We start from the raw sequence: 25328 nt of genomic DNA, 5'->3' as shown, positions 1-25328 counted from the left end.
TGTGTGTGTCAAAGGAAAGGTCAGCTTTGGCGAGTGGAAGAGTTAACTCTGCAGGAAAGGGGAGTAAGTGTGCTGGGCTTGTTGAATGTCCTTGTTGGATCTTGTGGTCTCATGTGAGGCCCTCACCACAGTGTAAAATGGTCACCTCCAAAGCTCACCCATCATTCTACAGCTGCCCTGTGGTCTCAGCAGGGGATAGGAGGGCACAGAGGGCAGGTAGCACCAGGCTGGGCTGGAACAGGCCCTGGGCAGCAAAGTACAGGCAGAAGGCGGAGAGGGGCCTGGACAGAGAGGCAGCACCCAGAGGAGAGAGGAGGGGAGGGGACACTGAGATTGAGGGGGAAAAGGAGTAGATGTTCCAGGGGAAGAGAATGTACCTCGGCTTCAATTTATTTTTATTTTGGACACGGTTCCATGGTGAGAACCACTAAAGAACTCTGTGTTCTGGTTCTAGCTGTGCTGCCTTTCTTTTCTCCTTTTGATGCATTTTCTCATGAGTCGAGGGAGCCGGATGAACTGTGGTGCTTCGCAGATGGAGACGCGGACACACATAGTAGACAGTGTGCATCCTGTTGAGAGCCGGACATCAGGATCTCCAATCCCCGAGGGCTGGACGTGAGGACACATGCTTTATTTGTTTACTATGATTTTCCACTTGAAACTGCCCTGCCTTGTCCTAGGGAGAGCTCTGGGGCTTGTCTTGGAGGGTGGATCTTGCCCTTGCTCTGGAGAGTTGAGGAAATGACCCAAACACACATTTTCCACTGGACCTGAAAGATGCTACTTCCCTGTGCACACTGGTTTTGTGTGTTCAGGGTGAGAAGCATGCTTCTGTCCTTTGGGAGAAGTGTTTTGTCTTTCTGGTCCAAGAATTCAAGGGCTTTGCTAGAGGAGAGTTCTGCCCTGTTTCTCTTTTCTCCTTCTCCTCGAGGTTTGGGGCTGAGGGCCCTGGTGGGCATGGAACCCTGAAATCTCAAGCTCCAGGTCATCAGAAAGGATCATCTGGACCTGCAGAGTGGTGCTGGGAATCCCACAGTGCCTCGGCCCCGCACCCGGAGGAGTTGCCCTGACTGTGTTGTCACCAGAAATGAGGCCCCAGGAGGGAAGGGAGGCCTGGACACTGGATAGTGGACCAGTAAAAAGGGAGTTCTATGGGAGATGGCTGGACCGGGACACTGCTGGCTGGTGGCCCGAAGCACAGCCTCCGGACTAGAGGAGAAGGAGGTCTGCAGAGCAGCGGCAGCTTCCCTCCTGGGGTCGGGATTCCGTCTGCCACCTAGGCACCCTGGCTGAGGTTGCACAGAACCCTGCAGCCCCGTATTCACTGTGCTTTGGGGAATTAAGGGAATTAAGTGGGGGCTTCATCCATGCCTTGGGCGATCCTGGGAGGAGCTCAGAGAGTTCTGTGACACTGAGTGATGGATGGAGAAGCCCAGGGCAAGAGGTGACAGGTGGTAGCCGGGACAGATGTGGCCCGACAGCTCTCTGTGGACAGGCTCAGGAATCAAGGGTGGCCCCTGGACACAGCTCCAAACTTCCTGCAAGGACTTAGGTGTGCCTGGGAGACTGAACCCTTGGGGGTCAGGTTGCATACATGTGGGGCGCACTTGGACCCATCTGTGAAGACCTTCCATGGCGTGGGGTGCACTCTGTCCACCGCTGCCCCAGGGAAGGCACTGTACTTTTCCTGAGTGGCCACCATGTTTTGTGGTTCCAGGGGTCAAGATTGGAGCCAGATTAAGAAAAAAAATCAAAACCCCAAACGCTGTTAATTTCAAGCTTTGTTGGCAATTCAGGTAAAAAGTAAGCTGCGGGGAGTAGAGAGAGTTTGGTGTGAGGGTTAGGAGGTAACACAAGGCTGGCACTTCAATCAGGGCACAAACACCGGAGAGAAAAATAAACACTTTAGAAAGCACTTGACCTTTTAAATGCTGAGCTCTAAAAATAGAGATGGAGCGCAGTGATGCTTTTACAGAGGCAAAGATGAAGCCGCACCGCTGAGTCTTTCTACCTTGGGAGCCGGGCTCCCCTCCCCGACATCAGCCCTCTCACCTGTACCTGGTGCACAGCCCGGTTACCTGGCTGGGGGGGTGCACTCTCCTCTGGCCCAGAGGAGCTGAGGCTGGGGACCTCCGATGAGATCAGCGCATATTTGGTTTCACTTCATCGTTTTGCTTCATCACTATGTTAATCTCCTTCCCTCTGTACCTTTTAGCAGGAAGCTTGTTCTCCAGGTTAGGAAACAAGAGTTGCTTGCCCAGTTGGGCCTCATCCAAACACCAACATTTTCTTTAAACCTCTTTCAAGTATGTGGTCAGAGCCCTGAGTTGGGGGCCGTGTCCGAGGTCCCAAATCCAGAGTGCTTGCTTGGCCCGGGAAGGAAAAGGCAGGGCAGGGATGGTATCTTTCTGTCGCCATCCTTCCTCTGCAGTAATTTCTCATCCCTCGTAAAACACTGGCCACATGTGTCCAGTCAGGCTGGATATTAGTGAAAAAATCGATCCTCAAAAGCGCAGTCAGGACACAGTCACGCGGGCATCGTGGTAAGAGAGCCTTTTGTAAAGAGTTTTCTGAGCACAACAAGCTTTCCTTTCAGTCACAGTTGTGGCACATTTTAATAGGAAAGTTCTGTCTGAAAACATGCCAACTGGAAATCAGATTATGTGGAGGGGATAAAAATAGCCCTGCCCTGCTACTCAGCACAATGCAGCCCGTCTTTGTCCTCGTGTCTTGGGGGGAATCAACTTTGCAGGGACTTTGCCACCCTCCTGGCGTCTCCCAGGAGCAGTGGGTCAAAGGCCATTTGTCTTTCCTCCCTTTTTCTCCAGGTAATTTAAAAGTGAATTGGACTCAGCTTAGTTTTATTCCCTGAGAGCTCTGGCTGGGCGCGAAGAAGGGGGACCCAATTGGTTTTTGGTCACTAAGGCTCTCCAGGGAAGGGAAGAGACTGGATACATGTCTGTCAAGGGGACAGTTTTAATCCACCCTCACCCCTCCCCTCTCCTCCCCTGACCACGCTGGGATTTGGACAGAGAAGCGGGTCAGTCTAGAGGTTCTTGGGGATCATGTAAAGAACCCAGGGGGTCAATGTCTGCATTTGCTTGTAGCTGTTTTCGCTGACTTTGTTTGAGGCACTATCCGTCACAGGCTGGAAACAACTGTCTTTGTCCTCATGACCGGTTTCTGCACTGCGGACGGGCCTCACCAGCTGCTGACCCACTGTCCTCATCCAGGAGGCCCTGACCCAAACACCACTTAGCCGGCCCCCTCTGTTCACAGGACCAACATAGGAGGCGAGAAATCCAACAAGTCCTTTCCTTTCCGAGTCAATCCTCTAATGCCAGAAACCTTTCTCAAAGTCTGGGAATCCTTTCTCAAAGTCTGGGAATGAATGGAACCCTTCTGTTCCGTGAGCTGAGTCAGGCCTTCTTCTTCCGCTGGCATCCTCAGGTTGGCTCCTGTTTGTGGATGTCTGGGGGACTGGAAGGGGGTCTGTCATGTGGAGGGGGAACTTCTGACCCTAGGTGCATCTGCATCTGCCAACAGCGCCCTCAGGGCGGAACTGCTCAGCCGCCTGCAGCCCCAGGTCCCTCGGGTGCTGGCTCCCGGTGTTGGCAGTTACTTACAACTTAGAACTTTCTCCAAGCAGACCTGGGTGGTGCTCTCCCAGGGAAGGCCTCAGGCCTGGCCACAAAACCAGGCTGCAGCCCAGAAAGCAACCTGGCAGCTCTGAAATAGGGGTTGGGATAAGATGTGATCCCAGAGTTAACAGACCACCCCTATTTGAGTCTCACCCTTGACTGAGGGTTTTTAAACCTTGTGATGAATTTAGGAAAGCAAGCATATTTGTAGATCTCCGGGCTGCCTGTTCGAATGGTGTTTAATTCGGCCAATACACAGTTGAAATGATTCCCTTTCTCTCTCTTCCCCTGACAGAATAAGCCAGTGTCTTGGTGCATCAGTCTTAGCTGGTGCCATGTGCCCCTTTGGTAGCTTAGTGCAGCCCCCAGATGCCTGGTCAGAGTGATGCACTTAATACATGAAGTCCATCCGATGGGCAGACCAGACTTTCCAAAGGGGGCTGGACAATGTCCCCCAGGCTGCATGCCCTTCTTCAGTCACCTTATCACTCCCCCTCAAGCTGAGGGGTATGTTTCTTCACCCTCCCAAATCTGGGCGGCGCTGACAATACTTGGTCCAATAGAATACGGTGGAAGTGACGCCATCCTGAACCTTCATCTTCTTCTGCTTGGAAGACAGCTTGTGCAGGAAGTTCGACGGCCCAGAGACCCTGGTGCTGTGAAAGGCCAAGGAGCACCGAGGAGGCAGAGGCTGAGCAGAGAGGCATCTGTGAGGGGACCCTGAAGTCCCCCCGCCCTGCCCACACCACGTGGGTCAGACCCGACGGCCCAGCTGAGCCTCCCTCAATCTCCCGACCCACAGAACTGTCAGCAAAAGAAAAGGGTTGTTTTAGGCCTCGAAGGTCGTTTAGTTTTTATTTATTCTGGGGAGAGGGGTGTTGTTACCCAGCAGTAGAAAACCAGATCATGATATTACCAAGGAAATTAATTACATTGAAATACAGGTTATGATGGTTAGTTTTATGTGTCAACCTGACAGGGCTCTGGGTGTCCAGATATTTGGTCAATCATAAGTCTGGCTGTGTCTGTCGGGGTGATTTTGAATGAGATTAGCATTTAGATTTCTGGAATGAGTAAAGCAGATTGCCCTCCCCAACGTGGGTGCCCTCCTCTAATCAGCTGAAGGCGTGAATGGAATAAAAAGGCAGACCCGGGCTTCCCCGGTGGCGCAGTGGTTGAGAATCTGCCTGCCAATGCAGGGGACATGGGTTCGAGCCCTGGTCTGGGAAGATCCCACATGCCGCGGAGCAACTAGGCCCGTGAGACACAACTACTGAGCCTGTGCGTCTGGAGCCTGTGCTCCGCAACAAGAGAGGCTGCGATAATGAGAGGCCCGCGCACCGCGATGAAGAGTGGCTCCCACTTGCCGTAACTAGAGAGGGCCCTCGCACAGAAACGAAGACACAGCACAGCCAAAAGTGAATGAATAAATAAATGGATAAATAAATTAAAAAAAAAAAAAAGGCAGACCCTCCTAAGAATAAGAAAACATTCTTGGGTATTCCCTGGTGGTCCACTGGTTAGGACTCAGGGCTTCCACTGTCTTGGCCCCAGGTTTGATCCCTGGTTGGGGAACTAAGACCCTGAAAGCCGTGTGGCATGGCCAAAAAAAAAAAAAAAGAGAGAAAGAGAATTCTTCCTGCCTGACAGTCTTTGAACTGGGACATCAGCTTTTTTCTGCCTTCAGATTGGAACTACACCATCGGCTCTCCTGGGTCTCCAGCTTGATGGCTTACGCACAGACCTTGGGACGTGCCAGCCTCCATAACCTTGTGAGCCAATTCCTTATAATGAATCTCTTCCTCTCTCTTTCTATACACATCCTATTGGTTCTGTTTCCTGGGAGGACCCTGACTAATACACAAGTTAAACTGACAGAAGAACTTGGAGTTTAAGTGATCATTATGTTAAAATGACAATGCCCTGGATTCTCACTTATTGGCAGGCAAGAACAGAAAATACTTAGCCAGCACCCAGGATGGGTGGAGACTCTACGAGTCCTGGGGAAATAAAAGGAAGCCTAAGAGGCAGGACTCCTGGGAGCTTCCACTGCTTGGAGAAGCCACAGAACACAAGCTGAGGATGTGGACAGATGCACTGGGGTGGTAGAACAGTGTGATAGAGAGAGGGGTGACAGGCAAGTCCCCAGGAGGAGCTCCAGGAGGGCCCAGAGTTTTGGGGCAGCTGGAGTGGGCAGTGGTCTGGAGGTGGCCTGTCCACAAGCACAGCTGAAAGAGCCCTGGGGACTGTAAAGCAGAGTGACAGGAGCCAGTGGAAATAGGCCACCTCCTTTAGACAATTTTGGGAGACCTTCTGAGGGCTTCTCAGGAGGTCTGCAGAGCCAGCCTGTCTGTCCACAATAGGACCTGACGATACACTTTGCTGACCAATACCCCATGCCAAGAAAACCCCCGCCCCAAGGCTCAAGATGCCTGGGTCCCTTCCTCCACCAGGACTGCTTGGTCTCTCCGTGTCCCCAGGGCCTCCTGGAAGGGGCAGCTACTTCCACATTGAATCTTGTTTCTTCAGCCAGCAGGACGCTCTGATTAGCGGACTCTGCCATCCAGCACTGGCCCTGCTGAGACTCCTCATGGCAACTGTTCACCTTGTCAGCCTACTGTGTGCAGGTGCTTCACTTGCACGGTTGCCAATCCTTGGCGCTGCTCGGCCGGGCGGGCACCAGAGGTTCCACGTGACAGGCAACCAGTTACCAGAGGTACCACCGCCCAGCTCAAGCCCATCAGCCCCTCCTACACCAGGTCTTGCCACAGGTTCCTGCTGTGGCTTCGGCCCCACCACGGCCTCCTGGTGTTAGAACAGCTGGCTCCACACCTGGGCTGACCACTCACTGTGCCAGGGGTGGCTTTTGTCACGGCCAGGACACGGCAAGCAAAATGCCCTCCCGTGGTTCCAGTGTCATTCAAAACAGCAGCAAGGGCTTGTCTTGACTGGCAATGCTGGTGCTGTCTTTTCTCTCGAAGCCTCCAGCCCCTGGATACGAACGAGCAGAGGAGGCCCACGTGGGAGTTGATGGCACAGGCTTCCTGAGTCTCCTGCCCCACGTGGAGTGAGCACACAGCCCTGTGACCAAGGCGTGCGTGGGCTTTTCACGTAATCTCTTTAACCGTTTTATTGACTGTCCCATCAACTGGATTTTTAATTGCACAAAAGGCACTTGCTCTGTTCCTAAGTCTGTCTTTCTCCGGGCCGGGGACACTTTGATCCTTCTAGTATTTCTCTAAGGGGCAGGTGGTTAGCCCAGAAGCAAAGGGCCAAACCTGGAAAACCAGGAGTCATGTTAGCTGTAGCACATGGGTAGCAGAGCTGCAGCAAGAGGCACCACTTTGTCAGCACATCTTGGCTCCTAAACTGGCTGCCTTCTGTCCTCCGAAAAGACCCCCTTTACATAGTTCCTGTGAGGTGCGGCTCCCTGGCCCAGCTCTGGCCAGAGTTCACAGGTTCACAATTACAGCACATGTGGGGCCTCTTCTGAAACATACAATCACTCAGCCGTCTATTGGAACTTACGGATGTGGAAAGCCAACTCCGGGACTTGAATATCCCAGATTTTGGTATCTGTGGGGGGTCCTAGAACCAATCCCCCACGGATACCAAGTCATGACTATCCTTCCGTAACTCCTGTTGTGTATTTTGCCTCTTAGTGGTTACTGACATCACAGCATGCTAACGAGATGGTTTGTATTACATGCTGGCTGGCCTTAGAGCCCCATTTTCAGTTTCCTTAAAAAATTCTACCTGGGGGCTTCCCTGGTGGCGCAGTGGTTGAGAATCTGCCTGCCAATGCAGGGGACACGGGTTCGAGCCCTGGTCTGGGAAGATCCCACATGCCTCGGAGCGGCTGGGCCCGTGAGCCACAACTACTGAGCCTGCGCGTCTGGAGCCTGTGCTCCACAACAAGAGAGGCCGCGATAGTGAGAGGCCCGCGCATCGCGATGAAGAGTGGCCCCCGCTTGCTGCAACTAGAGAAAGCCCTCGCACAGAAACGAAGACCCAACACAGCCAAAAATAAATAAATAAATAAAATTAAAAAAAAAAAATTCTACCTGGCGAGGGGCCCAAGTTCATGGGCAAATTATGCAGTGTGCGTCTTGTTGGGGGGTCTGAGTGCAGTGGACTCCCTTCTCATATCTAATCTGAGCACATCCTCCCTCCTGTGGAATGCCTATCTCGATGATTCCTGGAATTCCTGTCCCCACTCCTCAGAAGTACCCCTGTCCTGGGCTCTGTCATGGCCATAGCCTGTCCTGAGTGGTCTGCTGACTGTCAGGGTTGGGTTCCTTAGGGAGAGCAGTGCCAAGATGAGTGATATGGAGAGGAGGAGTTCTTTTAGGGGTAGGAAGGGTAGAAGGTGTATTGGGGGATCTGAGAAAAATCTCTGTCCAGGCTCCTGAGGCTGTGCACGAGCAGAGGTGTCAGGAGGGCAGGGCATCTGCACAGCTGGTGAGGAAGTCTACTACATGTCGTCACGTCAAGTGTACTGTGCAGGCTGGGGGGTCAGGAAGAGACCTGGATGCGGAGTTGGGGGAGCATGCCTGACACCCCGGAAAGCCGCCACAACCTTCAGGAAGCAATAGCTGCTTCTGCTTCTGCCTTGCAAAATTCCTCTTTTGGCCAACTCTGTGACATGGAAGGGGGTTCTGGGAAATAATTCAGGTGTGATCATGTTTAATCCAGGTGAATCACATCATACAAAGTGCCACAGTTGGATCTTATTTTTCTTTTACGCCTTTTCATGTCTTACCCAGACTAGATAGATATTAACTAAATATTTTTTGAGTGTTAGGAAGGAAACAGGCTAAGGAGGCAAATCAGATGCCATTGTGGACCCCAACCTTCATTTTGGGACCACCTATCCATTAATGTAATGGCAACGCATAACACTTCTCCCAAGGCTGTGATGAGGAGCAGGTCAAAGCAATCTGTGTCTATTTCTAAAATTATCATTTCAAGAGTGTTATAAAAGTGGAATCATAAAGTATATACCCTTTTGGGATGGGCTTTTTACACTCAGAATAATTCCCTGGACATTCATCCAAGTTGTTTTATGTACCAGTAAATCATTCTTTTTGATGGCTGCATAGTATTCCATGGTGTGGATGGACCATGGTTTGTTGAACCATTCACCCATTGAAGGTTATCTGGGTTGTTTCCAGATTTTGACAGTTACAAATAAAGCTTCTGTGAACATTCATAGTACAAGTTTTTGTGTGAACATAAGTTTTCATAGCTCTAGGATAAATGCTCATGTACACAATTTCTGGGTTGTATGGGAGTTGCCTATTTAGTTTTACAAGAAATGGCCTATTTTTCAGAGTGGCTGTACCATTTTACATTCCTACCAATGTATTTTGTTTTAAAAATGAATTGTTATTAAATTAGTTGTTAGGAGGGGAGTGGTGGATGTGGTTATCAAAGGGCAACAGGAGGGACTCCTTGGGGAAATGGAAATGATTTAGTATCTTGACTATGGTGGTGGATATGCCAATGTGCGCATGTGATAAACTGTATAGAACTAAATATACACACACGAATCAGTACATGTAAAACTGGGGGAATCTGAATATGATTGGTGGACTGTGATATATTATAGTTTTGCAAGATGACACCATTGGAGAAACTGGGTAAGAGTAACTGCATGTGAATCCACAATTACCTAAAAATAATTAATTAAAATAAATTAAGTAAAATATATGGTTTTAATTTAAAATGTCTATGGGAAAACATTATAAACTATTAAATTTTAGGCAAATACTGCTCTTACTTGCTTTTCTGATTTTTGTGGCCCAGTGTACATTACTAAGATTCCCATCCACTGGTAATTTAGTCCTCCTTTGAGGTCATCCTTTCCTCCACACACCTAGGAGAAGAGACCCTTTAAACCCGGCTTCACCCCCTCTCCAGCCTCATTTTAGGGAACAGAAACATGAGTTGGGTAGAATTGAGAGAAATGTAGTTTGGGCAGCTGGGCACTCACTCAGAAGAGCTGTCCACTGCAGAGCGGGGAGGAAATGCAAGAATTGATATGTGTCTGAGAAAAGGAGACCTGAATTGGCATCTCCCAAGTTGGAGCTCCATGATGGAATGCTTGGCACACCAGTGCTTAAAAGCCAAGTGTGAAAATTCTCTTCACAGCCAAGCAGAAGTGGTACAGGAGCGACCGTGGGGCTGAAGCGTCAGCCCATCCCTGCTCTGTGTCAGCAGAGATCATTGAGAGCTAATGATGCTAAAGCTTAAGAGGTGAAAATGAACGTTTTTGGAGTGCTTGGGGCCAGGCCAAGAGTTCAGGGCTGACGAGGTTTAGGGCTGGCGGGAAGCTGCCTTCTCTGGTTCACTCCCCTCTGACGTTTGGGAAATGGACTCTGTGTTAAAGTACCAGGAGGCCGTATTAAGTACCACCTGTACTCCCTGCATGGTTCCTGAGGTGGCAGATTTCCTCCAGGGAAATGTTGACCTTTACAATAGACTATCTTATGACTCAAAGCTTTGCAGCATTAAAATGTGATCTGTCTCATTAGGTTGCCTTATGAAGCCTATAAATAACTCCAGAGATGAGATCTTGTGACAGCCTTTCACTGTTATTATTTAAAACAAATATTGGTTATTTATAGCTAGGTCACCAAGGTAGCCATTACTTTCCAAAGCCTCTTATTTCCCTCAGTCTAACCTCGGAAACGGGGCCCATAAAACAGCCCAGGCGGTGGAGGAAGATACTGCAGGCCGCTTCCCCTTTTTGGCCTCCTAGGGACAGAAGTTCTCCTCACACCGTTTATCCCCCTGGTTATCTTTCTGAAAAGCCAATTGAGCCGACTCTGTCTTGGATGTTCTTATCTATACATGATGTTTTCTCTTCCAGTAAGTCTGCCCTTCCAAGAACTGTGAAGGGTCTGAGCTTTCCCCTTCTTACAAGCTAACAAGTTAGCCCGCAACAGTTTCCTGTATTCTTGGCAGAAGACAAGAGACTCCTGAGTTAGAGACAAAGAACAGTTTGTTACTTAGAGCAATCACGGCAGCCAGAAGATCAACATTTTTGTGCTGGTTCCCTGAGCCCTGAGTCCTACAGGAATTCCCATTTCCCCTGATTCCGAGACTCTGGTGACCTCTTCACACGCAGTGGGTTGCATTACAGAAGAGGCAGCCCAAACTTAGGGAACCTGAATTTTCTGGACCCAGGCCTGCCTCTGATGCTGAAGAGAGGCTTCATCTTTATCATCCTGAACAGTCAACATGCCAGCTGTTTGTTCCAGAGGAAGTCACTCTTTCTTTTTTCCACAAATCTTCACAAATATAGTCCAGAACAAAGGGGAGTCAGCACCTCCTTCCTGACTCATGCAGAGTTGCCAAAGACCCATGGAGAATTGTCTCCTGAAGGACCAGAGACTAAATTCTTATTTAAAAACTTTTTTCTGAATCAACTCCTGTCCCCAGTTCTGCAAATGATGGCCTGTTCTTACATCTACCATGCTAACAAGCCATGTGGTCTTGGGTGGCAGCCACGGAGTGGTGCTGGTTCTCCCTTCAAGAAAACCTCTGACGTTCAGCTGTAAGGAGCACAGCCAGCTGACAGTCTTCATCTGCAATGACCTTGGGATTCACGGAAGTGTTTAATCTGAGGCCATGTTCTCCTCAGGCAGCCCCAAACCAATGCCTGAAGACAATAGGGCAGTAGAGTCTTGGCATTTCTGCCCAATGTGGAACTTCTCTACATCTCTCTTGTGCGCAGCTCCCTGTTGGGCTGGCTAAGACCTTCTCCAGGCTGCACCACAGCCTGAAGCTCACTCTCACCAATCTTTCTTCCTTCTCCCTCACCTCTCAGAGGTGTCGGGCCTGGGTCATGGTGTGAAGGCTTCCATTTTCTGTCCCCTCCTGCTTCTCCTCCCCTTTATCTCACAGGTGTTACTCCCAATAAATTTTTAGCACTTTGAACTTTGTCTTGAAGGACCCAACTAACAGACTTGATTGAACCAGCCACTGAATTGCTCTTGGAAGAATTACTTGAAAATTCCAAGGCAAAGCTAAGCTTCCTCCAAGACTTGGTTCAAGACCTTTGAGGTTCTGAGGTAAAGGCCTGAAGTGTTTCCCATTCCAGGGATATTTTAGTATTTATCTCCCATTTCCCAGGAACCTGTCCAAAACTCCTAGAAGCCAGGGACAGATTTCCCTCAAACCCATGCCCTTGGTTGGACTTCTGTTTGCTATTGCTTGAGTTGGAGGCTCAGCTCAGAGATTGCTTTCCTGACAAGTCTTCTGCCAATCTTTTTATGTGTATTTGTTTATAAATATCTGTATCCTCCATCTAAAGTTTAGATGGTAAACTTTATGACTATAGGGTCCATATTTGTCCTCAATGACTGGAACAAGGCCTGACATATAGTAAGTGTTAAATAAAAATTTACCAAGTGAATAAAGAATGACAGATGCTCCGTGTTATCCACTGGCTACATCCTGAGCTTAGTAATGATTCCAACTCGAATTCCCTGCTCCTAAAACTCCTTAATTCCCTCAGCTCACTCCTCTCTCAAATACGCTCTGGGAGTTGTCCTGTAAAACATTGTCATTACTTTGCATTCAGAGTGAATATATTAATTGTCACTCTTGCCAGGGAAAGAGAACAGTAGTAATTTCCCAGCTGATGACATTCAGGAGCTGTGGGTGTCCCACGACAGCATTTTTAAGCTCCAAAAAAGGTTTATCAGCATCTATGTGGGAGTCATTCCAGCTCGAACTGTGCTGAGAAATGGACTTCCTCTGTGGTTACCTCTGGGAAAATCCACAAATATGAGAGAGTCCCTTCACGGGCAGAGGGGCGTCCCCAGAAAGGGAAACAGTTGGAATGGTTGGAACTCTGAATTTGCTGCTGAGACCCAAGAGTGTTCTTTGATCAGCCTGATGACCATTTCTATAAACAAGATGCTCCAGCTCTCTGTCAACCCTGTGCCGTTCCTGGAACAGGCCCTAATAATATCAGAATGTTCTTGTGTTTCTGTAAGCCCACACCCTTCCCAAGCACACGATGTTCCTGAACAGTCAAATTTTGGCATATTTTTCAAACCTCTGGGGATGATGAAACCAAGTTGTCCATGCAGTCATGTGGCACATCTAGTAATCCGTACCTCGAGACTTGATTTTAGTTTAGCAGCTGTAAGGATATTTTCTGACACCGACTTGTATATTTAAATAGTCACTTCACCTCTATTTCTCTCCTTCAACTATGACCAACCAGCCTGCAGCCTGAGATTTGGATAATTGCCAGTGAAAATAAAAGAAAGGGATAAGTTGGCACAATGCCCCATAAAATGATTTCACAAGTAGTGTGCCCACTTGCTCAATAAAACAACCTTCCTATAACCAGTCATTACTTATTCCCACTTGCTGCTCTTGTGGTTTTGCAAAACAGTCCTTACTTATCTTTTCCGTATTATATGAAATAACATCTTTCAGCTCACTCTCTATGCTCTCTCATACAAACTCCCCGATGGCCAACTTTAGGTTTTGGATCATTAATTTTGTGTTATTTCACTATTGTGATCACTATTAACATTGTGGTCTTTGTGCTCTATTTTTTCCTTTGCGTTTGTATCAACAGTTTGAAACAAAACTGTCATCAAACTATATGAATAGTTTAATATTCTGCCTTTTTCCCTCAATATTTTATTGTGAGACTGTTCCCATGGCTCCGAGAGACCCTCAATATGTCAATTTTATTTGTTGTAAAGTATTTATTATAGTATTATACTATACCACTGGCCATCATTTATTTGGCCATCTTCTATTTTTTAAAAATTTTATTTTATTGTAGTATAGTTGATTTACAATATTGTGTTAATTTCTGCTGTACAGCAAAGTGACTCAGTTATACGTACATACACATTCTTTTTCATATTCTTTTCCATTATGATTTAACCCAGGATATTGAATATAGTTCCCTGTGCTATATAGTAGGACCATGTTGTTTATCCATTCTAGAGATAATAGTTTGCATCTGCTTATCCCAAACTCCCAATCCATTCCTTTCCCACCCCGCTACCCCTTGGCAAACATAAGTCTGTTCTCTATGTTTTTTTTGACATTTAGGTTGTTGCTAAAATTATACTATTATATTTCAGGCTACAAGGAATCTCATTTGACATAAGTTTTTGCGTATTTGTCAGGACCATGTAAGCTTGAGCTGATAACAAACAAGTTCAAAATCTCAGTGGCTTAACACAGCGAAGGTTTGTTTCTTGTTCACTTTCAAGTGAAACAAAGGGTGGCCAGAAGCTCCATTCCACATAGTCACTCAGTCCCGGAGGTGAAAGGAGTGCCAGCACTGCAAGCCGCCTTCCAGAGTTTGCTGCAGGAGAGCACAGAGTGAAAGGAGAGCTCCAACTGCTCTTCTGTGCTGTGAGTGGGTGGGGATGTGAAACTCACCACTTCCGCTCACAGCCTTTGGCCTGAGCCAGTCCCAGGGCCCAGCCTGCCGGCCAAGGAGGTGGTTTGTAACCTTCTATGAGTCCAAAGGAGAAGAGAGCAGGATGTAGGCAGGCAATGATAATATCGCCCACTGCACAAGGGGATGACTTTTACTTAGGATGCATGTCCTAGAAAGGGAGTTATTGGGTTTTGTGAACTTTTTTTTTTCCCTAAGAAGCTTACAACATTTTTATCATCCCACCAGCTTTTTTTCTATCCCTGAAAAGCTTCAAGTGTTATCACTTTTTACTCTTTGCTGATCAAAGAGATGAGAAATTCCATCTCATTGTTTTTTTAATTTGTATTTCTTTCATTACTACTGGGAATACAGAATTTTTTCATATGTTTATTATTCATTTTTATTTTTGCAAGAGGCCCCTAGACTTACAAAAAATTAACCTGAAAATTCGCTGAGCATCTCTTGCCCTACTTTATCTTTGGAGCTTAAAATGTTTTAAAACACCTATCACAATTGCCCCCACCACTCAGCTCACTGTTTCTCTCCCTATGGTAATTTGAATCCTTGCCTTGGGGTGTAGGTCTGCCCCTGGTATCTTTCTGCATCTTATAACTAACTCATGATGAATCTCAGCTTCCTCATCTTAGCAAGGGTTCCAAAACCAAACCTCCAACAGAAAACCCACACGCTGTTGTTTGACATCATGTCAGAGGGATGGGAAGTTTGGAAGTGTCCAGAGTCCTTCCGTAGGCAGTGGGGTTGGGGGTAAGGCAGGATGGCTCAGAAGAGGGATCTTGTTAATCCCTTGAGAGTTCAATAGAAAATTTTAATTTTAGAAGACAGTTTCAAAGAGACACATCTGTGGATGTCTGTGGAACTCAGCATCTTCTCACACTTCTCTACTTCAAAGGGCCATCAGAGGCAGGAAACTTTTACTTTCACGATGGCAGCATGTCAAGAGCCTTTACATCTGCCTCCCCTTCAAGCTGGTCTTGGAGCTGTGTCTCAACTTTCCAGAAGCACAGCTGTCAAAGAGCTGTAGAACTAGCCACCTCGAAGACCATCTCTTGGAGAAGGGGCCATCAAGTTATCGAAGGAATGCTTTAGAGCCATCGTTTCCTGCAAATTGGTCAACTAGGATGTCTGCAAAAACTCCCCTGGCTGATTCAGCTGACACACCCAAGAAGTTCTGAAAACAGAACTCTCAAATAGAGGTTAATTATGATTGAACAACTCAATGAATGAGAGAAACTACAGATTAGACGCTGCTTGATCTATAGTGTTTAATATTTATAATTGAGGAGAAAAAAACGCTCAAACATAATGAGAAAAGCAAAAAACCTAGGGAGAGAGAAAAAAACAAACCTAGTAAAGTCAAAGAATGTAGAAGGAAGGAGGTAATAAAAATAAGAGCAAACATTTATGAAATAGAAAAGAAATATAAAATAGAATCAATAAATCTAATAGCTGGTTTTTTGAAATGACAAAATAGACTAACAGTCAAAATAGATGGAAAGAAAAGAGAAGGCACAACTAAGCAACACTAGGAGTGAAAAAGGCATATACTTGTAGATAGAGTAAAAATTAAAAATAAGAGTACACTAAGAAGAACAACAATTTATAAAACCCCGTAAAAACATAGAGATGGATAATTCCCTCTAAAAATGTAACATGGTAAAACTCAAAAACAAAAAGAATATGAACAGACCTTCAACCATTAAAGAAATGTTAATCAGCAGTTTAAAAGTCTACTCTGCTTAATGCTATACACAAAATACCAGGACCAGACAGTTTTACAAGAGAATTCTGCCAAACCGTCAAGGAACAGTTATCCCAATATGATATGGAATGTTCCAGAGACTAGAAAGGAGGCACTGCTCTCTGACACATCTTCTGAGGCTAGCTTATTTTTTATATCAAAGCAGACAAGGACAGCATGAGAAAGGAAAAGATTCATCTTCCTTACAAATGTGAACGTGAAAATTCTAATAGATATTAGCAAACAGAGTTCAGCATAAATAGATCATGACAACTATGGGTTACTTAAGGAATGTAAGACTGCACTGAAAAATCTATTTGTGTACAGTTGGCCCTCTGAATCCTTGGGTTCTGCATCTGCAGATTCAACCAATCACAGATTGAAAATATTAAAAAAAATTCCAGAAATTTCCAGAAAACAAACTTGAATATGATGCAATGCTGACAACTATTTACATAGCATTCACATTGTATTTACAACTATTCACATAGAATTTACGTTATATTAGGTATTATAAGTAATCTGGAGATGATTTAATATATATGGGAGGAGGTATTTAGGTTATATGCAAATACTACAGCATTTTATATAGGAGACTTGAGCATCCTTGAATTTTGGTATCTGAGGGTGTCCTGTAACCAACCTCCCTGCATACCAAAGGACAACTATAATTCATACCTTAACAGTTTAGAAGTCTACACTCATTCACGAGACAAACTCATAGGAAACTGGGAATAGAAATTGGGAATAGCAAGCAACTACAAAAAAATGTAGCAAGAAACATCCAATAGTGAACCATTAGAATAAGTCTCTTTAAAGTGAAGAAAAGCTGAGAATGTCTGCTATCACCCTTTGTATCCAATATTTTACTTGAGCTACACATTTGTCGTAAGATGCTAAAGGGAAATAAGAAATGCAAGAATTTCCAGGGGAAGCAAAGTTGAGATTATCTATTGTTGATAAAATTGTTTACATAAAAAAATCCAGGGGAATCTACAGACAAATGATTAGAATCAACAAGGGTGTTCAATGTGATACACCACATTAACAAATTGAAGAGTAAAACCATATGATCATCTCAATAGATGCAGAAAAAGCTTTTGATAAAGTTTAACATTCATTCATGATAAAAACTCTTCAGAAAGTGGGCATAGAGGGAACATATCTCAACATAATAAAGGCCATATATGACAAACCCACAGTTAACATCATACTCAACAGACAAAAGCTGAAAGCATTTCCTCTAAGGAAAGAACAAGACAAGGATGCCCACTCACACCACTTTTATTCAACATAGTTTTAGAAGGCCTAGCCACAGCAATCAGAGAAGAAAGAAAAATAAAAAGAATCCAAATTGGAAAGGAAGAAGTAAAACTGTCACTGTTTGCAGATAACATAATACTGTATGAAGAAAATCCTAAAGGCACTGTCAAAAACTACTAGAACTCATCAATGAATTCAGTAAAGTTGCAGGACATAAAATTAATATGCAGAAATCTGTTGCATTTCTATACACTAACAATGAACTAAGGAAAGAAAGAGAAATTAAGGAAACCATCCCATTTACCATCACATCAAAAATAATAAAATACCTAGGAATAAAATCTACCTAAGGAGGCAAAAGACTGTACTCTGAAAACTATAAGACACTGATGATAGAAATTGATGATGACCCAAAAAGATGGAAAATATACCATGTTCTTGGATTGGAAGAATCAATAATTTTAATTACTTCTTTGAAACAATAGCTAACTAGAGTTTTTTTCTGTTTATTGTTTAGTTGACTGACTTTTGTTCAAATCTGTATGGTTAAATTTTAATCTAGTTCTCAGACTATATGACTTTTACAATTTCTACTGTTTGGAGCTAATAGGAATTTTGTTTATAGCCTAGTGATGCATTTTGTAAGTCTTTCATAAAAGCTCAAAAAAGAACCTTTGTAAATAGAGTATATAACATATATAATTTTACCTTATTATTTTTATTACTCAGAATCTTTACATATCAAGTGTATATGTGCATATTAATGAGTGATGTGCATTTGAATCACCTGGGGATCTTGTTAAATGTAGATTCTGATTCAGTAGGTATGGGGTGGGCCCTGAGATTGTTCATCTCTAACAGACTCCCTGGTGAGGCCCATGCTGTTGGTCCATGGACCTCACATTGATTAGCAAGAGTTAAAGCCATTGTTCATTTGTATTTTGTAACTTGGAGTGCAGGCATTCTCATGGATAGAGTGTTCCAACCTGTATACATTCCTCCTTGTTATAGTAGATTAGCACTTCCAAGTTCTTGTTAAGTGTTTGCTTCTATCATTTTGTCTATAATTAAAACTTCTAAAATATTACATTATTTAATGCCACGATATTTCTTGACAATGCAGCTTTCCTTTTTTCAATACAAAGTGATTCTCTTTATCTGGTCTCATGCTCCTTTGCCTTGAATTCTATATAATGTTTATGAAACCATCTTGATTTCTTTATGTTTGAATTTGCCCAATATATGCCTAAAACACAATAGATGCTCAATAAAAATTAATTAAATGGGAAAAAAACCCCAAGGGTGTTCAGCTATATTTCTAGACACAAGATCAGTATACAAAAATCAGTATATTGTCTACTCATCACCAATCCTTCCCATCAGGAAACTTGCACAAGCCTCTCAGATAGCCTCATCCACCAGAAGCAAGAAGAACTACAATCCTGCAGCCTGTGGAGCAAAAACCACATTCACAGAAAGATAGACAAGATGAAAAGGCAGAGGGCTATGTACCAGATGAAGGAACAAGATAAAGCCCCAGAAAAACAACTAAATGAAGTGGAGATAGGCAACCTTCCAGAAAAAGAATTCAGAATAATGATAGTGAAGATGATCCAGGACCTTGGAAAAAGAATGGAGGCAAAGATCGAGAAGATGCAAGAAATGTTTAACAAAGACATAGAAGAATTAAAGAACAAACAAATAGAGATGAACAATACAGTAACTGAAATGAAAAATACACTAGAAGGAATCAATAGCAGAATAACTGATGCAGAAGAACGATAAGTGACCTGGAAGACAGAATGGTGGAATTCATTGCTGCAGAACAGAATAAAGAAAAAAGAATGAAAAGAAATTAAGACAGCTTATGAGACCTCTGGGACAGCATTAAATGCAACAACATTTGCATTATAGGGGTCCCAGAAGGAGAAGAGAGAGAGAAAGGACCTGAGAAAATATTTGCAGAGATTATAGCTGAAAACTTCCCTAACATGGGAAAGGAAATAGCCACCCAAGTCCAGGAAGTGCAGAGAGTCCCATACAGGATAAACCCAAGGAGAAACACACCAAGACACATCATAGTAATCAAATTGGCAAAAATTAAAGACAAAGAAAAATTATTGAAAGCAGCAAAGGAAAAATGACAAATAACGTACAAGGGAACTCCCATAAGGTTAACAGCTGATTTCTCAGCAGAAACTCTACAAGCCAGAAGGGAGTGGCATGATATACTTAAAGTGATGAAAGGGAAGAACCTACAACCAAGATTACTCTACCCGGCAAGCATCTCATTCAGATTCAATGGAGAAATCAAAAGCTTTACAGACAAGCAAAAGCTAAGAGAACTCAGCAACACCAAACCAGCTCTACAACAAATGCTAAAGGAACTTCTCTAGGCAGGAAACACAAGGGAAGGAAAGGACCTACAAAAACAAACCCAAAACAATTAAGAAAATGGTCATAGGAACATACATATTGATAATTACCTTAAACGTGAATGGATTTAATGCTCCAACCAAAAGACACAGGCTTGCTGAATGGATACAAAAACAAGACCCATATATATGCTGTCTACAAGAGACCCACTTTAGACCTAGGGACGCATACAGACTGAAAATGAGGGGATGGAAAAAGATATTCCATGCAAATGGAAATCAAAAGAAAGCTGGAGTAGCAATACTCATATCAGGTAAAATAGACTTTAAAATAAAGAATGTTACAAGAGACAAGGAATGACACTATATAATGATCAAGGGATCAATCCAAGAAGAAGATATAACAATTATAAATACATATGCACCCAACACAGGAGCACCTCAATACATAAGGCAACTACTAACAGCTATAAAAGAGGAAATCGACAGTAACACAATAATAGTGGGGGACTTTAACACCTCACTTACACCAATGGACAGATCATCCAAAATGAAAATAAATAAGGGAACAGAAGCTTTAAATGACACAATAGACCAGATAGATTTAATTGATATTTATAGGACATTCCATCCGAAAACAGCAGATTACACTTTCTTCTCAAGTGCGCACAGAACATTTTCCAGGATAGATCACATCTTGGGTCACAAATCAAGCCTCAGTAAATTTAAGAAAATTGAAATCATATCAATCATCTTTTCTGACCACAACGCTATGAGATTAGAAATGAATTACAGGGAAAAAAACGTAAAAATCACAAACACATGGAGGCTAAACACTATGTTACTAAATAACCAAGAGATCACTGAAGGAATCAAAGAGGAAATCAAAAAATACCTAGAGACAAATGACAATGAAAACACGACAATCCAAAACCTATGGGATGCAGCAAAAGCAGGTCTAAGAGGGAAGTTTATAGCTATACAAGCCTACCTCAAGAAACAAGAAAAATCTCAAATAAAAAAATCTAACCTTACACCTAAAGGAACTAGAGAAAGAAGAACAAACAAAGTTAGCAGCAGGAAAGAAAACATAAAGATCAGAGCAGAAATAAATGAAATAGAAACAAAGAAAACAATAACAAAGATCAATAAAATTAAAAGCTGGTTCTTTGAGAAGGTAAACAAAATTGGTAAACCATTAGCAAGACTCATCAAGAAAAAGAGGGAGAGGACTCAAATCAATAAAATCAGAAATGAAAAAGGAGAAGTTACAACAGACACCGCAGAAATACAAGGCATCCTAAGAGACTACTACCAGCAACTCTATGCCAATAAAATGGACAACCTGGAAGAAATGGACAAATTCTTAGAAAGGTATAACCTTCCAAGACTGAACCAAGAAGAAATAGAAAATATGAACAGACCAATCACAAGTAATGAAATTGAAACTGTGATTAAAAATCTTGGAACAAACAAAAGTCTAGGACCAGATGGTTTCACAGGTGAATTCTATCAAACATTTAGAGAAGAGCTAACACCCATCCTTCTCAAACTCTTCCAAAAAATTGCAGAGGAAGGAACACTCCCAAACTCATTCTATGAGGCCACCATCACCCTGATACCAAAACCAGACAAAGACACTACAAAAAAAGAAAATTACAGACCAATATCACTGATGAATATAGATGCAAAAATCCTCAAGAAAATACTAGCAAACAGAATCCAACAACACATTAAAAGGATCATACACCATGGTCAAGTGGGATTTATCCCAGGGATGCAAGGATTCTTAAATATACACAAATAAATCAATGTGATACACCATATTAAAAAATCAAAGAATAAAAACCATATGATCATCTCAATAGATGAAGAAAAAGCTTTTGATAAAAATTCAACACCTATTTATGATAAAAACTCTCCAGAAAGCAGGCATAGAGAGAACCTACCTCAACATAATAAAGGCCATATATGAAAAACCCACAGCAAACTTCATTCTCAATGGTGAAAAACTGAAAGCATTTCCTCTAAGATCAGGAACAAGGCAAGGATGTCCACTCTCACCACTATTATTCAACATAGTTTTTGAAGTCCTAGCCACGGCAATCAGAGAAGAAAAAGAAATAAAAGGAAACCAAATTGGAAAAGAAGAAGTAAAACTGTCACTCTTTGCAGATGACATGATACTATACGTAGAGAATCCTATAGATGCCACCAGAAAACTACTAGAGCTAATCAATGAATTTGGTAAAGTTGCAGGATACAAAATTAATGCACAGAAATCTCTTACATTCCTATACACTAATGATGAAAAATCTGAAAGAGAAATTAAGGAAACACTCCCATTTACCATTGCAACAAAAAGAATAAAATACCTAGGAATAAACCTTCCTAGGGAGACAAAAGACCTGTATGCAGAAAATTATAAGACACTGATGAAAGAAATTAAAGATGATACTAACAGATGGAGACATATACCATGTTCTTGGATTGGAAGAATCAATATTGTGAAAATGAGTATACTACCCAAAGCAATCTACAGATTCAACGCAATCTCTATTAAATTACCAGTGACATTTTTTATGGAACTGGAACAAAAAATCTTAAAATTTGTATGGAGACACAAAAGACCCCGAATAGCCAAAGCAGTCTTGAGGGGAAAAAACGGAGCTGGAGGAATCAGACTCCCTGACTTCAGACTATACTACAAAGCTCCAGTAATCAAGACTATATGGTAGTGGCACAAAAACAGAAACATAGATCAATGGAACAAGGTAGAAATCCCAGAGGTAAACCCATGCACCTATGGTCAACTAATCTATGAAAAAGGAGGCAAGGATATACAATGGAGAAAAGACAGTCTCTTCAACAAGTGGTGCTGGGAAAACTGGACATCTACATGTAAACGAATGAAATTAGAACACTCCCTAACACCATACACAAAAATAAACTCAAAACAGATTAGAGACCTAAATGTAAGACCGGACACTATAAAACTCTTAGAGGAAAACATAGGAAGAACACTCTTTGACATCAATCACAGCAAGATCTTTTTTGATCCACCTCCTAGAGTAATGGAAATAAAAACAAAAATAAACAAATGGGACCTAATGAAACTTAAACGCTTTTGCACAGCAAAGGAAACCATAAACAAGACAAAAGGACAACCCTCAGAATGGGAGAAAATATTTGCAAATGAATCAACGGACAAAAGATTAATCTCCAAAATATATAAACAGCTCATGCAGCTCAATATTAAAAAAACAAACAACCCAATCCAAAAATGGGCAGAAAACCTAAATAGACATTTCTCCAAAGAAGACATACAGATGGCCAAGAAGCACATGAAAAGCTGCTCAACATCACTAATTATTAGAGAAATGTAACTCAGAACTACAGTGAGGTATCACCTCACACCAGTTAGAATGGGCATCATCAGAAAATCTACAAACAACAATTGCTGGAGATGGTGTGGAGAAAAGGGAACCCTCTTGCACTGTTGGTGGGAATGTAAACTGATACAGCCACTATGGAGAACAGTATGGAGGTTCCTTAAAAAACTAAAAATAGAATTACCATATGATCCAGCAATCCCACTCCTGGGCATATACCCAGAGAAAACCGTAATTCAAAAAGACACATGCACCCCAATGTTCATTGCAGCACTATTTACAATAGCCAGGTCATGGAAGCAACCTAAATGCCCACTGACAGATGAATGGATAAAGAAGACGTGGTACATATATACAATGGAATATTACTCAGCCATAAAAAGGAATGGAATTGGGTCCTTAGTTGAGATGTGGATGGATCTAGAGACTGCCATACAGAGTGAAGTAAGTCAGAAAGAGAAAAACAAATATCGTATATTAACGCATATATGTGGAACCTAGAAAAATGGTACAGATAAACCGGTTTGCAGGGCAGAAATTGAGACACATATGTAGAGAACAAACATATGGACATCAAGGGGGGAAAGCTGCAGGGAGGTGGGGGTGGTGGTGTGATGAATTGGGTGATTGGGATTGACATGTATACACTGATGTGTTTAAAAGTGATGACTAATAAGAACCTGCTGTATAAAAAAAAATTAAATTAAATTAAAAAATTTTTTTAAATCAATATATTATCCATAGCAACAGACAATATAAAATGCAATTTAAGAAACATGCCGTTTATAGTGGCAACAATAATTTACGGTAACTATGAATTAAACTGAAAATTTGTGAAAGATCTTTATGGAGGAAATTTCAAAATGTTATTGAAGTACATAAACAATGGCTTGAACAGATGGAGCATTGTTAAGATGTTCATGGATGGGAAGGCAATAGCATAAGGATGTCTATTTCCCAAATTAATCAAATAATTCATTGAAATTTCAAATAATATCCAACAAATATTTTGAGGGAAATTTAACAAACTGATCAAAAACTCACATGGAAGAAGAAATGGCAAAAGATAAATAAGATAAATCAAGGTGGGAGGATTTGCTTACCAGGTATTTGGACATTTTATGAAGTTATAATAATAAACAAATAGGTCAAAGGAACAAAATAGAAAACTTAGACTCACACCTGAGCATATGTGGAAAATTGATATATGACAGAGATAGCCTTGTAGATCAATGACAACATGATACACAGTTCAATCAGTATTGCCGGGAGAAGTGTTGGAAAACAAAATCAAATCTCTGTCTCACGCTATAGTCAAATACAACTTCAGGTTAATTAAAGACCTAAATGTGAAAAGCAAAATTAAAAAAGATTGAAGTACCTGTAGAAGATATTTGTGATCTTAAAGTTGACAAGGATTTCTAAAAGACAAAAGGCCAAAGCATAAAACAAAAACTTCGTCCATTTGGCTATACTAAAGTTAAAAATGAGCATAGAAGATGATATTAAACTGTGAAAAGATGAGCTGCAGTCTAGGAGATAATATTTGCAAACACATAAGTGACCAAGGATTGGCATTCAGAATATATAAAGAACGCTTTCAGTTTTAAGAAGAAGCAAACAACCCAGTGGAATAATGGACAAAAGATATTAACAGGCAACTCATGTTAAGACATATCCCCAAAGACCAACAAACAGGAGAAATGCTCAGTCACTAGTAATCAGGAAGGTGAAAATTAAAATAAAATAAGCAGATTGAAAAAAAGTAAAAGTTGGCAGTACCATGTGATGGTGAAAATGGAAGGGACTCAGAACTCTGATGGCAGAAGTGTAAATTAGATGACCTTAGTGAAGGGCGATTTGGCAGTATCTGGTTGAAAACATGGATCCCTTACAACCTGGCAATTCCACTGCCCGGTGAGTCCCTGGAGAAACTCATACAGATGTCCAAAGAGTCACAGCCGAATATTCACAGCAGCGTGGCATATAATAGTAGAAAACACATAAACAGTTTTAACATACACATTCAGGAGAATGGATCAATAAATTGTGGTAAAGTTCATACAGTGTGGACTGTATGTTTTTCTATTTGCTAAAATGAATGAATTAACTTTGATAAATATCAAAAACATAATGTTGACAAAAAAGCAATTTACAGATGGATATTTACAACATGATAACATTTATAAGTAATTTTATAAAGCAAAATATACAATATATATATTGTTCATGGATACTAAAGAGTACAAATATGTGTGGGGCTTAAGAGTTCCATGATTAGGATGGCAGTTACTCTGGGGGGAAGGGGTAGTGGGGATATGATTGGAGAGCGGCATTTAGGGGTCTTCCACTGTAACACAAAATCTTATTTCTTATATAATAAAAGATCTGTCTGAAGCAAATATAACAGAATATTGAGATCTTAAAAAGTTAAGTAGATGATCTATGGGTTTTGTTATATTATTTTCT

At 42.6% G+C, this 25328-nt stretch overlaps 1 protein-coding gene across 1 annotated transcript in view; it reads right to left on the bottom strand.

Moving 5' to 3' along the window:
* Positions 1-25328, bottom strand: part of NUP62CL (nucleoporin 62 C-terminal like) — an 888162-nt gene that overhangs the window by 290618 nt on the left and 572216 nt on the right. The gene's annotated exons all lie outside the window — the stretch shown is intronic.

Source organism: Balaenoptera borealis, assembly GCF_965194805.1.
Source record: "Balaenoptera borealis genome assembly, chromosome: 8".
NCBI classification, from domain to species: Eukaryota; Metazoa; Chordata; class Mammalia; order Artiodactyla; family Balaenopteridae; genus Balaenoptera; species Balaenoptera borealis.
This window is presented reverse-complemented; position numbering and strand designations above follow the sequence as displayed.